Consider the following 12,158-nt stretch of genomic DNA (forward strand, 5'->3'; position numbering starts at 1 on the left):
CCATTGCGCAAATCAAAACTGAGAATAGAACATTGACTGAACCTAAAGACATTGCGAATCAGCCTAACAACTATTTCCAGTCAGTTTTCACACTCACTGCTTCACAAGAGCCACTGGCGGCCTATACTGTTGAGCAGCCTATGGAAAAATTATTCATAAGTGAAGAAGGAATATTTCATTTATTGAATAACCTTGACCTAAAAAAGTCCGCTGGTCCTGACTCTATCTCTAATGCATTCTTGAAGCGATATGCTGCCTGGATTTCAAATTATTTACTTATAATAATTAAAGTGTCTTTGGATACCTGGAGTATTCCTGATGGCTGGCGCAGGGCAAAAATAATTCCAGTACTAAAATCTGGCTCTAAATTTGAACCAAGCAACTAGAGACCTGTATCATTAACAAGCACGTGTTGTAAGGTGATGGAACACATAATTTCTAAATCTATTATCAGTCATCTGGAAAGGAATAACCTTATTTATAACCAACAACATGGATTCCGATCTGGGTTGTCAGCAATAACACAGCTGGCCGAAATATCTATAATGACCTCGCCAACGCTGTTAATACCAACAGTCAGGTTAATGCCATATTCTTAGACTTTTCAAAGGCGCTTGACGTGGTCCCACATGAAGATTTAATCACAAAACTACAGGCTTTTGGTATTGATGACACCTTAATCTCGTGGATTACCAGCTTCTTAATGAACAGAACACAACGTGTAGCCGTGAACACGCATATGTCCGATAGCCTCCATGTGTACTCGGGAGTACCGCAGGGTTCAGTCCTTGCGCCTCTCCTATTTCTTATTTATATCAATGACATCCAATTTTGTATCCAGTCACCAATCCAGATGCGTCTTTTCGCAGATGATTGTGTCGTGTATACAGTTGTAAGACATTCAGAGGACCAAATCGGCTTGAACAACTCTCTAAAAAATATTTGCGCTTGGTGCCAGAAATGGGGCATGAGACTGAACGCATCTAAAACCAAATTCCTCACATTCACTGATAAGAAGAATCCGCTTAATTTTTCGTACACTTTAGAAAATATTGAACTCTCTAAAAGTGATCAGGTGAAATATCTTGGTGTCACGCTTTCAGCAAACTTGAGTTGGGAACCTCATATCGACACCGTCTGCAAATAAGCGGTGGGAAAGCTATCCTTTCTTAAAAGAAGGTTGCGAAATGCTCCGCCCCAAGTCAAATTAAATGCATACAAGACTCTTATTCGCCCTGCCTTAGAATATGCCGACATAATGTGGAGTCCCCACGAACAACACCTACTAGACAAAATTGAACGCATTCAGAAATTAGCTGTACGGTTCATCGACTCTAATTATTCGCGGCATTCAAGCGTCACCAACCTAATTAATAGAGCGAATCTTCAGCCACTTTCCAAACGAAGAATAATTTCTGGGTTGAAGTTCCTATACTAACTCTATCACGGTCATTTTAAGATACCGCGCAATCTGTACTTACAGGACACATTTAAACACTCACTCAGGACAAACCATAACAAGGTCATTTTTCAACCTGCTAGTCGTGCCAATACACATAAGTATTCTTTATTCCCAATGGCCATTAGTTTTTGAATAGGTTGCCAGTCAATGCTGTGAATTGTTGTACGCTGGAATCTTTTGTTAACTGTCTAGAAGAGATTGATTTTTCTAAACATGTATACATGTGAATCATGAAATATGCTATGTGTATCAATACTTTCTTTCTTTTCTTTTTGTGGAGCGTTATTGTGTTTCATGTTACCTCTATGTATCCACTCCTGCATGGGCCCGGTTAGGGTCTGCAGTATGTACAAATAAATAAATAAATAAATACTCCAAGTTCCCCCATCTCGCATCTTTTTATCGTATATTAAGCATTTAGAAGTACTGCCATCCAGTGGACATTCCAGAGACTAAACGAGAGGTGGCACTCGCGCACTTTCTTACGGCCCGCGCTTCGTGTCTACTCCTCACCTTTCACCGCCTCTAGGTCATGTCTGTATATTAGCTCACTATATTTATGGCATTGCGGCCCAACCTTCGCCAAATCTCGCTAAAACCAAGGAGGTTACGCCAGGCGAGTTTAACGTGGCAACCCTTTCTGGTCAGATATTGCTCAAAGTGCGTCCTTCTGATACTAGTTTCTTTGTTTTAGTAAGCATCAAATTAAAGGCAAATTTTATTGGAGATGAAGTCACCAATACTCGTTTCTGTAAGCTATTTTGTCAGAAACAACTATCTTCTTATTTATGATTAACGTGCGCTGGTTTCCTCTTTAATTGAAAAGAGTGCGTGCATGCCGCACCTCTAGTACGGCCGTGGAGGTGGCTACCTACTACTACGATGACTACATGCATCGCAGGTGCACGACCCACGGTGAGGGAGCTCCGCCCCCAAAACTCGTAAGCCTGGGCCGCGCTTCAGACCTCGCTTATACTTGGGGTTCTCGCGTATGTCTGAGCTGTTTGCATATATGATAGATGCTCGCTGCCCGCTCCAAAGAGTCTGCAGCGCTTAATTTCTCTGATCCGCGCTGTATACCCTCGTACAAAGACGTTGAGAGCTCTTCGTAATAGTTTTGTTGAGCGGCCAACTTGCCTCTCGGATACGCAGGTAGATAGATCAAGACCTGCATGATTTTGAAGTGTTCGTAGCTTGAATGGGACGGTAGAGGGCAGGCGTAAATAATCTACGCCTGAACTTTCCTCGTGGCAAGCGTTAGAGCAAGCGCTCCACGAAACGAGCTCTTGGAGAAACAAGCAGGGACACTGTAGATATGAAACATTTTTAGCATGCGTATTGCGTACAAATTTCGCACATGTGGTGAGGATACCGATTGACACCACGTGCGCACAGAGCTAAGAGTCTTAAAGACAGAACTAATGTGTAGACATAGCCTATTGTTGCACAAAACATTTCTTAGCTTAGTTTTTGAATACGTGCTCCGTTGGTGATAATTTAGTGGGAAAGGGAATACCACTGTCTTATTCATGTAAATGTGTGGACGAGCGTATCATAGACAGTGCGCACTTTCAGTAAAATACGATGATCAAATTTTGAGAACCTAGTAATGTTGTTATTTACAGAGATTTAAACGACAAGTCCATCTCTATATGCAATATTACGCAATAACGCATGCATAGCGATTGATAACTTAAGCTGAACCAGCTAATGAACATGATGAATTTAATTTAATTTGAAGTGACTTTGCGTTAGATAACAAATGACTGCAAGTCATGCAGTGAAGCGACTGACTTTGTGGGCGTTCAAGTCGGCTGAGATGTGTGAAATGTGTGTTGCCCCAGGCTGGTATGCAACATAAATTAAAGCCTGTGGATGTGTGCACGTTAAAGAGAAGGAACGCGCGGATGATATTGTGACTCGGTTTTCATTATGGCCGATATTCCCAAAGAAGAAACGTTACGGGCAAGTAATTGCCCATAAAGATAAGCTAAACTTCAGAATTTGAGATGCCTGTTGAAAACTACGCCGAGAAAATCTTTGCTATCGAATATAGGTATGAGCCCGTCGTTATTGACACACACACACACACACACACACACACACACACACACACACACACACACACACACACACATATATATATATATATATATATATATATATATATATATATATATATATATATATATATTGTAATGATAATAAATAGTGGGGCTCAGGCAAGGGGCAGGCAGGGTTACGGAAGCGGAGGAAGAGGAAGCAGAATAAGAACAGCCGGCCTGCAGCAAAGGCGTTGTCTCTTATTTCTCGTCGTTACAATGGCGCAGTCGACGAAGAAAACGGCTTACGTCTCGGTTTCGTCATCCAGAACGCCCGCCGACGTGCAGCCGCGGTAAGCGTCGCTTGAGGACGGCGTCAAGCCCTCCTCGGCAGCTGTTTACTGACACCACCGTTCGGGGACGGCGTCAAGGCCTCCTCGGCGGCTCCAGCACCCGTTACCGGTACCAGTTCACGATAAGGAACGCCGTCACGCTTCTTCGCTGATGGAACCCGCAAGGCGTCCGTCGCGGCCAGCATCGATCCCAGCACCGACGGATGGCGTCCAGGCCTCCGTTGTGGTTCCGGGAAACTTGTCCTGGGACGCGAGACGTCGCGGCAACCATGCGCACGGGCCTCTCTCACCTAGGGATGGCGTACATGCCTCCTCCATACCTGGCAACCTGTCGGCGCTTCAAGCACCCACCGTGTACGGCGTCGAGGCCTACCCGGCGGCGCAAGACCGCTTCATCTACGCCACAGTACCAGGTCACAACTCATCACACGGGTTCCGCTTGCCTGGGAACGTCGTTGACGCTTCCAGCGCCCTGGAACCCATGTCCACGATTCCTACCACAGCTGGATTTCCAAGGGACGCCGTCCACGCGTCCTTGGTCAGCAATTGTACCACCTCGAGTACCGCAGTCACTGTATCCTCCGCAGAGGCGGGCCTTGGCTCTTCGTGCGGATCACACGACAGCGCAGCGGAGCTGCAGCATACCATCGCGCAACTCCGCGTCACGACCAACGCCCTCATAGCGTCGAGCTCCCAGCTATGTCCTGCCATCTTGCCAACATTGTGCGCACTCAATGCCATGTTGGCTGCGGCCGCCTCACAAAACTTCGAGGTAAGCTCGCCCGAGAACCGTCGCAATCTCGGGCGTTCTCTCACGGAGGTATCAGAGCAAGTGAACTGCTTGGCGTGGGCACATTTCGGAGTTTTGCCCGCAGTCCCGCCATCGCCGATTTCCTTCGAGCTACCGGAGTTTCGCGGCTTCCAGGACGATGCCAAGGAATGGGTGGCAACCGTCAACGCTGTCGGAGATCACGCAGCGTGGACGGACCAAAAGAAGTGGGGCATGGCCATAGACCGCCTTCGGAATGCTGCCGCGGCTTGGCATCGATACGAAGGCGTGCGGCAGACATCCTGGGTGGACTGGAGTGACAAGCTCATAGCTGCTTTTGGACGGAGTCACCATCACCTCTCCACGACCACCCAGTCTTACGCGACCGCTACCGAGAATAGATCCCAGAAGGAGACCACCCTCGCGGCTTCAGCTGTATTTTGCAGCTTCCCGACAGCCAATTTAACCACCTACCCTGGGACGAACAACCCTACAGTGTTGACCCTCACTTCGAAGCGACATCTCCTGATATCACGTCAGTCTGTGGCCGAGTGTGCGGACGTCTGCCACACGCTAAGCGCCGCCTCCTTCAAAGTCACTGTCAGCAAAGACCTACCAGAGAAGGTAATACTTCCGGTTAGTGACAGGTCATCTGACAATGAAGGCTCTACTGCACGTGAAACTATAGGAATAAGCAGCTTGAGCATGAGTCCGACAAAGGCAGTGCTGCAAGAGCACGCGTTGCCTCTCAAGCTGCAACCTGAACTCGGCTCTCAGATGACTACAAAGACACCCCGACGCCCCTTGCCACACCGCAAGCAACGCAGGCGTCGACGCTCAGTGCAGCAGGTGACGGTGCAGCGTGGACTATTTCCAGCATTTGTAACACGACTGCGACAGGATGCTCAAACCGACGAGATTAAACCAACGCGGCCACTTTGCAGGAGCCTGTATCTCCTGCTAGCGGCATCTTGTCCAAGTCAACAGCGTTGGCCCCATCGTGGACGACGCCTGCACCGACCATCACGTCACAGCCAGTGTCGTCCTCCGGAATCTCCTTCAACAAACTTCCATGTGAAATATCAGCTTGGCCGAGCCCGGCCACCCCGGAATAGTCAATGCCGCCCACCGGAGACATTGTCGGTAGCCCACGAGGCTCGCAGTCGGGGCCGAGTGTAATGATAATAAATAGTGGGGCTCAGGCAAGGGGCAGGCAGGGTTACGGAAGCGGAGGAAGAGGAAGCAGAATAAGAACAGCCGGCCTGCAGCAAAGGCGTTGTCTCTTATTTCTCGTCGTTACAATATATATATATATATATATATATATATATATATATATATATATATATATATATATATATATATATATATTCTTTATTTATATACTTAGATCAATCTGAAATTAAGGCATTAAAAGCCGTGAAAACTGCTTGAAAGTGTATTGATGCTTAACATTCTCCTCATGATCATATCAATTAAATAAAGTAAATAACATCCTACTGGTTACTGGTATCTTTTGTACGTCTTGTATTCCGGTGGTTCAATTTCGTACCACGGCAGCAACCTATAGCATTGTTCTGGTCAAACATGCAAAAACTACACCCGTATTATCGTTGTTATGGTTCACGGTAAAGTATTGCTGGCAGTATAGAATCAATAGTATCGCTCAGCAACGGCACCTCTGCATAGCTGACGTGCGCATAATGCTCGGACGCGAAAGCGTGCGCGAGCGATTCGATTTCGTGTAGGTGTCTAGACAGCTATGTCGCAACCAGGTTCGCCGAATGAATCTTGCTGTCAGTTCTGTTGGTGCTAATGCGGTTGGCCGACGTGACCTTTTCTATACTCTTTCGTGCTGCAGATTGCTAAAAAAAACATATTGTCCATGCTGTGGCCGAGCTTTCGACTTCGCGTCAATTCTTCCAGATGTTTAAAGTGGTACATATAAAGGTCAACATAAACGCTTTCTTTATTTTTTCTAGTTCTTTTCTTCTTTTTTTAATGTATGCGTAGTGGCAGAAGTTCGTTTTATGAGACTTAGCTATGGTATATGTGTTCTGTCGTGAGGTACACAGCGGCATATTCTTTGAAAATATACGCGCGTGTTATATCGCTCTCATTTTCGTTTTCAAACAAAGCTGCAATTACTCCAGTGAGGAGTACATTTTATGTACGCACCACTATCGAACTGGTTTCTTCCCGTCACTTTTTGTTGCAGCTCCAAGTTTGGCGAAGGAAAAAAAAATAAGCTAAAAAAGGTAGGAGGAGGGAGAACAGAAGTGAACAGATAATAAACTTGCATTCAATTTAAGTCGTTATTATTAGGGAATAAGCCTGTCGAGTGGCCGACTGGCCTTATCCGCTTGGTGGTGACATGCCGCAACTCTCTGGTTTATTTTCCGAAATAAAAATGTTTTCTGCCACACCTTATATAGCGGCCCGTACAACCTGGTCGATCGTCGCCTGCCGGTCGTAGCTGGACAGTTGTGCCTCTCGCTTTTCCAACGTGCGTGTCGGTGTCATTTGTGTGTCTATCAAGCGCAAGTAAGGCTTTCAGTAGCCCCAGGTAATCTGATACAGTACGCGACTTCCTTCGCACAAGAGGCAGGAGCTTAGAGAATAATCAATGTTTACTTGGAGCATACTGTATAAAGGCTATGCCATGTTACGCAAGCAGTAGCGTATCAACCTTACGAACGCGACCGGTCGCAAGGGAAATGTGAAGCGCAGACGCGGGTAACGGCAAAGGAAAATAATGCACCGGTGCCTTCAGGAACGCAGGATTTCCTGGAGGCTACTCGGTTTCCGAATGGCAGACAGTATGCGCAAGGATTCGTCGCCGTAGATTTCTTCGGCGTAGCGACGAAACAAAAAGGAAACGCGCGCCCAGTGTGCACCGAACGTATCCGTTAGTTTAGAGGAGAAAGCATCTCATGCACCTCTTCCATGCGTGTTTCGGGACTGGGTATGATGTTCGATAGTGACGCTGGGGCTCCGGATTCGACTACCGTATCTATTCGCGTATATGGGCACTCGCTAATACTGGATAACTGTTTGGATAATACTGTATAGCTGCTAGATAGCGTTGGATAATGCTGGCCGAACGATGACTAGTCTTGGATAACCGTGGCTATTGCTATCTTAGCAACGTTTCTTCGCCCAATCTCAACTCAGTGATTAACATTGGGCGGAGATAAACAAGTTTCCATACGCCCCATGGGGCTCTATATCTCTGCATGCCATCCACGAACTTTGAAGGTTATGTATTCGTATAGATGCACAGCAAATGCTAGATTAGCCGACATTTAATGTTGGCAACTGGACACACGTCATAACCCCATAATTTTGAGAGCTTCTTTCTTTCTACCTTTATTGCTTGCTTGCTTCCGTTTTTTTTATACCGAGGGCCTGCCTTTACGCTTAGTTTCAAAACTATACATTGTTATAAAACACACATAAAATTTGCTTTTTGCATGAACCTTTCTTTCTTCCTTTCTTCCTTTCTTTCTTTCTTTCTTTCTTTCTTTCTTTCTTTCTTTCTTTCTTTCTTTTTTCTTCCTTTCTTCTCGTTGAGATGCTGCCTTTACACGTTTTGTATGAAGCTATATACCGGAGTGAGGGAGACAGGCGCTCGAACGGGCGTCAAGCAGCTGTTCCCATCTCGTCCTTTGATTGCCTCAAAGGCTCGCCCAGAATGCTACGCGACGTTTACCGCTCCGAGCCCTTGCTCGCCGCGTGTCAGCTCTCTCAGTCGCGTATGGACCTGAATAAGATACGAGCTGAGCGGGCGCTTCGCTATTGAGGAGCCGTGACGCGAGAACGGAGCCGCATATGGCGCGCCGCAAAGAGTCGCGTGTCGGTTGTGTTCGCGGCTTGGCTTCACGCAGGGAGCTTATACTTTGCGTGTAGTGGTTGCGCGGGGCAGGTTAAACTGTGAAGGAAAGACACCGAGCGTGTGAGCTTGCGAAGAATGAGTGGGAAGAGAAAGTGAGGCAGATATAAACGGAAAGAGCGGATAGACGGGGAGCATAGGCGTACCAGCCGGTAGGTGGGGGGGGGGGCAAAGGGGGTGCTAGCCCTTCACTGAAAAAAGTTAGGGGGGAAGGCTAAGCCTTCTACTTTCGATAGTGGTCACTCTTGGCTGCGTGGGGAAACCAGCAAGGCATAGTTTTCCGTCACAACAGTAATCCTTTGATTATTTTCTTACGGGAGAATGAAATTGTTACGAGGATATTTACAACGTAGTGAAATTTTGCCCGCGCAGTTCCCAACCGGATTAAAAAAAAAAATCCGCGTGTTGATGGAACTGCATTAAGAGGCCTGGGGTGCGGCCTCACCGGCAAACACCGCCGAGAACGCACTCCCTCACCAGAGAAGGATTGGCCACCCTGGTGCAGTATCTGGCCACTACCTCCCACACGCTTACGTCAAATAACTCACGGCCCTCAGTCCCCAGCAGCTGCGAAGCAACTGACCATGGCGGCGGTCAGATCTGCAACGCAGCAGAGGGTGCTAAGAATCTCTGGATCCGGACAGGCCGCCATTGGAACCTGAACTTGGCAACGTTTAATGCTAGAACCTTATCTAGTGAGGGAAGTCTAGCTGTACTATTCGAGGAGCTAGAGGGTGTTAAATGGGATATAATAGGGCTCAGTGAGGTTAGGAGGACAGATGAGGCCTATACGGTGCTACAGAATGGGCACGTCCTTTGCTACAGGGGCTTGGCAGACAGAAGAGAACTGGGAGTGGGGTTCCTAATTCACAGAAACATAGCTGGCAACATAGAGGAATACTATAGCATTAATGAAAGGGTGGTAGGTATCGTAATTAAACTGAATAAAAGATACAAGATGAAGGTAGTACAGGCTTACGCGCCTACATCCAGCCATGATGACGCTTCAGTTGAAAGCTTCTATGAAGACGTGGAATCGGCAATGAGTAAGGTAAAAACACAGTATACTATAGTGATGGGCGACTTTAATGCAAAGGTAGGGAAGAAGCAGGCTGGAGACCAGGCAGTAGGAGATTATGGCATCGGTACTAGAAACGCCAGAGGAGAGCTACAAGTAGAATTCGCAGAACGCAATAATTTACGGATTTTGAATACCTTCTACCGAAAACGAGAAAACCGCAAGTGGACATGGAGGAGCCCTAATGGCGAAAATAAGAACGAAATAGACTTTATAATGAGTGCACAACCTGGAATCGTGCAGGATGTGGAAGTGATTGGCAAGGTACGATGCAGTGACCATAGAATAGTACGGTCTCGAATTCGCCTAGACTTGAAGAAGGAACGACAGAAACTGATACGCAAGAAGCCAATCAATCAGCTAGCACTGAGAGGGAAAGTACAGGAATTCAGAGTGTCGCTGCAGAACAGGTACTCGGCTCTTAGTGAGGAAACGAACCTTAGCGTAGATACAATGAATGATAATCTAACGAGTATCATTACGGAGTGTGCAGTGGAAGTTGGAGGCAGGGTAGTTAGACAGGACACTGGCAAGCTTTCCCAGGAAACGAAGAACCTAATTAAGAAGCGTCAAATCATGAAAGTGTCAAGTACAACAGACAAAATAGAACTGGCAGAGCTTTCGAAGTTGATTAATAGACGTAAGGTATGCGATGTAAGAAGGTATAACATGGAGAGAATTGAACACGCTCTGAAAAACGGAGGAAGTGTCAAAGCATTGAAGAGGAAACTTGGGATAGGCAAAAGTCGGATGTATGCACTAAGGGACCAAGAAGGCAAAATAACTACCAATATGGATAGGATAGTTAAAATAGCAGAGGAGTTTTACAGAGATCTGTACAGTAGCCGTGACAACCACGGCCTTAATACTATAAGAACTAGCAGTAACCCAGATTACACCCCACCAGTAATGATAGAAGAAGTCAGGAAAGCTTTGGAGAGCATGCAAAGGGGCAAAGCTGCTGCTGAGGATCAGGTAACATCAGATCTCCTGAAAGATGGAGGACAGATTGTGTTAGAAAAACTAGCCACCCTGTTTACGAGGTGTCTCCTGACGGGAAGAGTTCCAGAGTCTTGGAAGAACGCTAACATCATCTTAATACATAAGAAAGGAGATGACAAGGACTTGAAGAATTACAGGCCGATCAGCTTGCTCTCTGTAGTATACAAGCTATTTACAAAGGTAATTGCTAACAGAGTAAAGAAAACATTAGAATTCAATCAACCAAAGGAACAAGCAGGATTTCGAACAGGCTACTCAACAATTGACCACATTCATACTATCAATCAGTGTCACGGACGGCTATTTTTAGCGACACCGCGTCACGGCAATTAACGGGCGCCGTACTCCCCGACTGACCGTGAGAAACGGCGGCACATGAAAGGGAACTGATAAGGCAAAATGGGGGTGCTCTCCTTAGAACGTCGCCGCCGACAGTTAATCCTTTTATAACCGTGGCGACGTCTGCAAGGTCGTAGAAGGCCGCGGTATACCCCGTACAAGGATTAGACTACAAGAGGCCCGGCTGAGAGCTAAGTGGTTGACCGTTCCCACGGAAAAAAGCGTGGGAAACGCTCTGGTGGCCAAGCCGTATGACAACAACCCGACAGGTTGTCACTCTCGCTAGTTGCGGGCCCTCTCCCTATTAAAAAGGGGTGGGGTCAAAATATTTTTGGGGCGGAGTTTCCCCTCAATTAAACGCGCATGATTGGACCCAGGTAGAGGTCTCTTGTCCCCAAGGAAAAGAGCGAGGAGACACGAGGGGGATTTAAGCGCAGGATTTTGCCCTGCTAGGCAGACTAGTCGCTGACCAAGATGGTGTAGAAACAGATCAACAAGCATCTCTTCTAGAAGTTTTTAGTGTGGCTCTGTATCGGCTGGCCACCTTAACTTAGCCGTTCGTCTAGCTGTGACGCGATATTAACGTCTGCAACGTAGACATCGGCACTTCGCTTCGAGTTAGCTCAACCTGCTCGAAGTCACCTGCAAGCACTAGCCTCCCGGAGCCACCAGCGTTGCAACACCGCCGACATCGCAGTCGTGCCAGAACTCTCTTCGACTTCTCGCATCCGATCGTCGGGGACACAACGCTGCCGGTCATCACACGTATGCCTTCACCTGTTTATATCTTCGAACTTTCTACTCCGTATTTCTATTGTTGTTAGTTTGTGTAGTTTGTGATAGTTCTCTCGCGTAAGCTGATTTATTGTTTTGTATATATTTTTTTAGTTGCATCAAGTGTTGATGTGCTTTGTTAGTTGTATTGAAGTGTTGTATTAGATCCCGTGTGCTGCAATATCACTAGATTAAAGTTGTTTTGTTTTCTCACGTCTCTGATCTCTTCACTGTCTCTGCTTGCGTACGGAACGAACCAACCTGCTGTCATTCCCGTCGCCGACTTCGCGCTGGCGACGCTAGAGTGGCAGCTTGTAACAAAACTGGCGTCCGCGGCAGGACAGTTTTGTTACAAGCTGCCACTCTAGCGTCGCCAGCGCGAAGTCGGCGACGGGAATGACAGCAGGTTGGTTCGTTCCGTACGCAAGCAGAGACAGTGAAGAGATC

The 12,158-nt window shown here is 46.9% G+C and overlaps 1 protein-coding gene across 2 annotated transcripts in view; it reads left to right on the forward strand.

The window, feature by feature from the left end:
• The window catches only part of RabX4 (RAS oncogene family member RabX4), a 150,574-nt gene that overhangs the window by 9,269 nt on the left and 129,147 nt on the right, over positions 1-12,158 (forward strand). The gene's annotated exons all lie outside the window — the stretch shown is intronic.

The sequence above is a fragment of the Rhipicephalus microplus genome, chromosome 4 (genome assembly GCF_043290135.1).
Source record: "Rhipicephalus microplus isolate Deutch F79 chromosome 4, USDA_Rmic, whole genome shotgun sequence".
Lineage (NCBI taxonomy): Eukaryota > Metazoa > Arthropoda > Arachnida > Ixodida > Ixodidae > Rhipicephalus > Rhipicephalus microplus.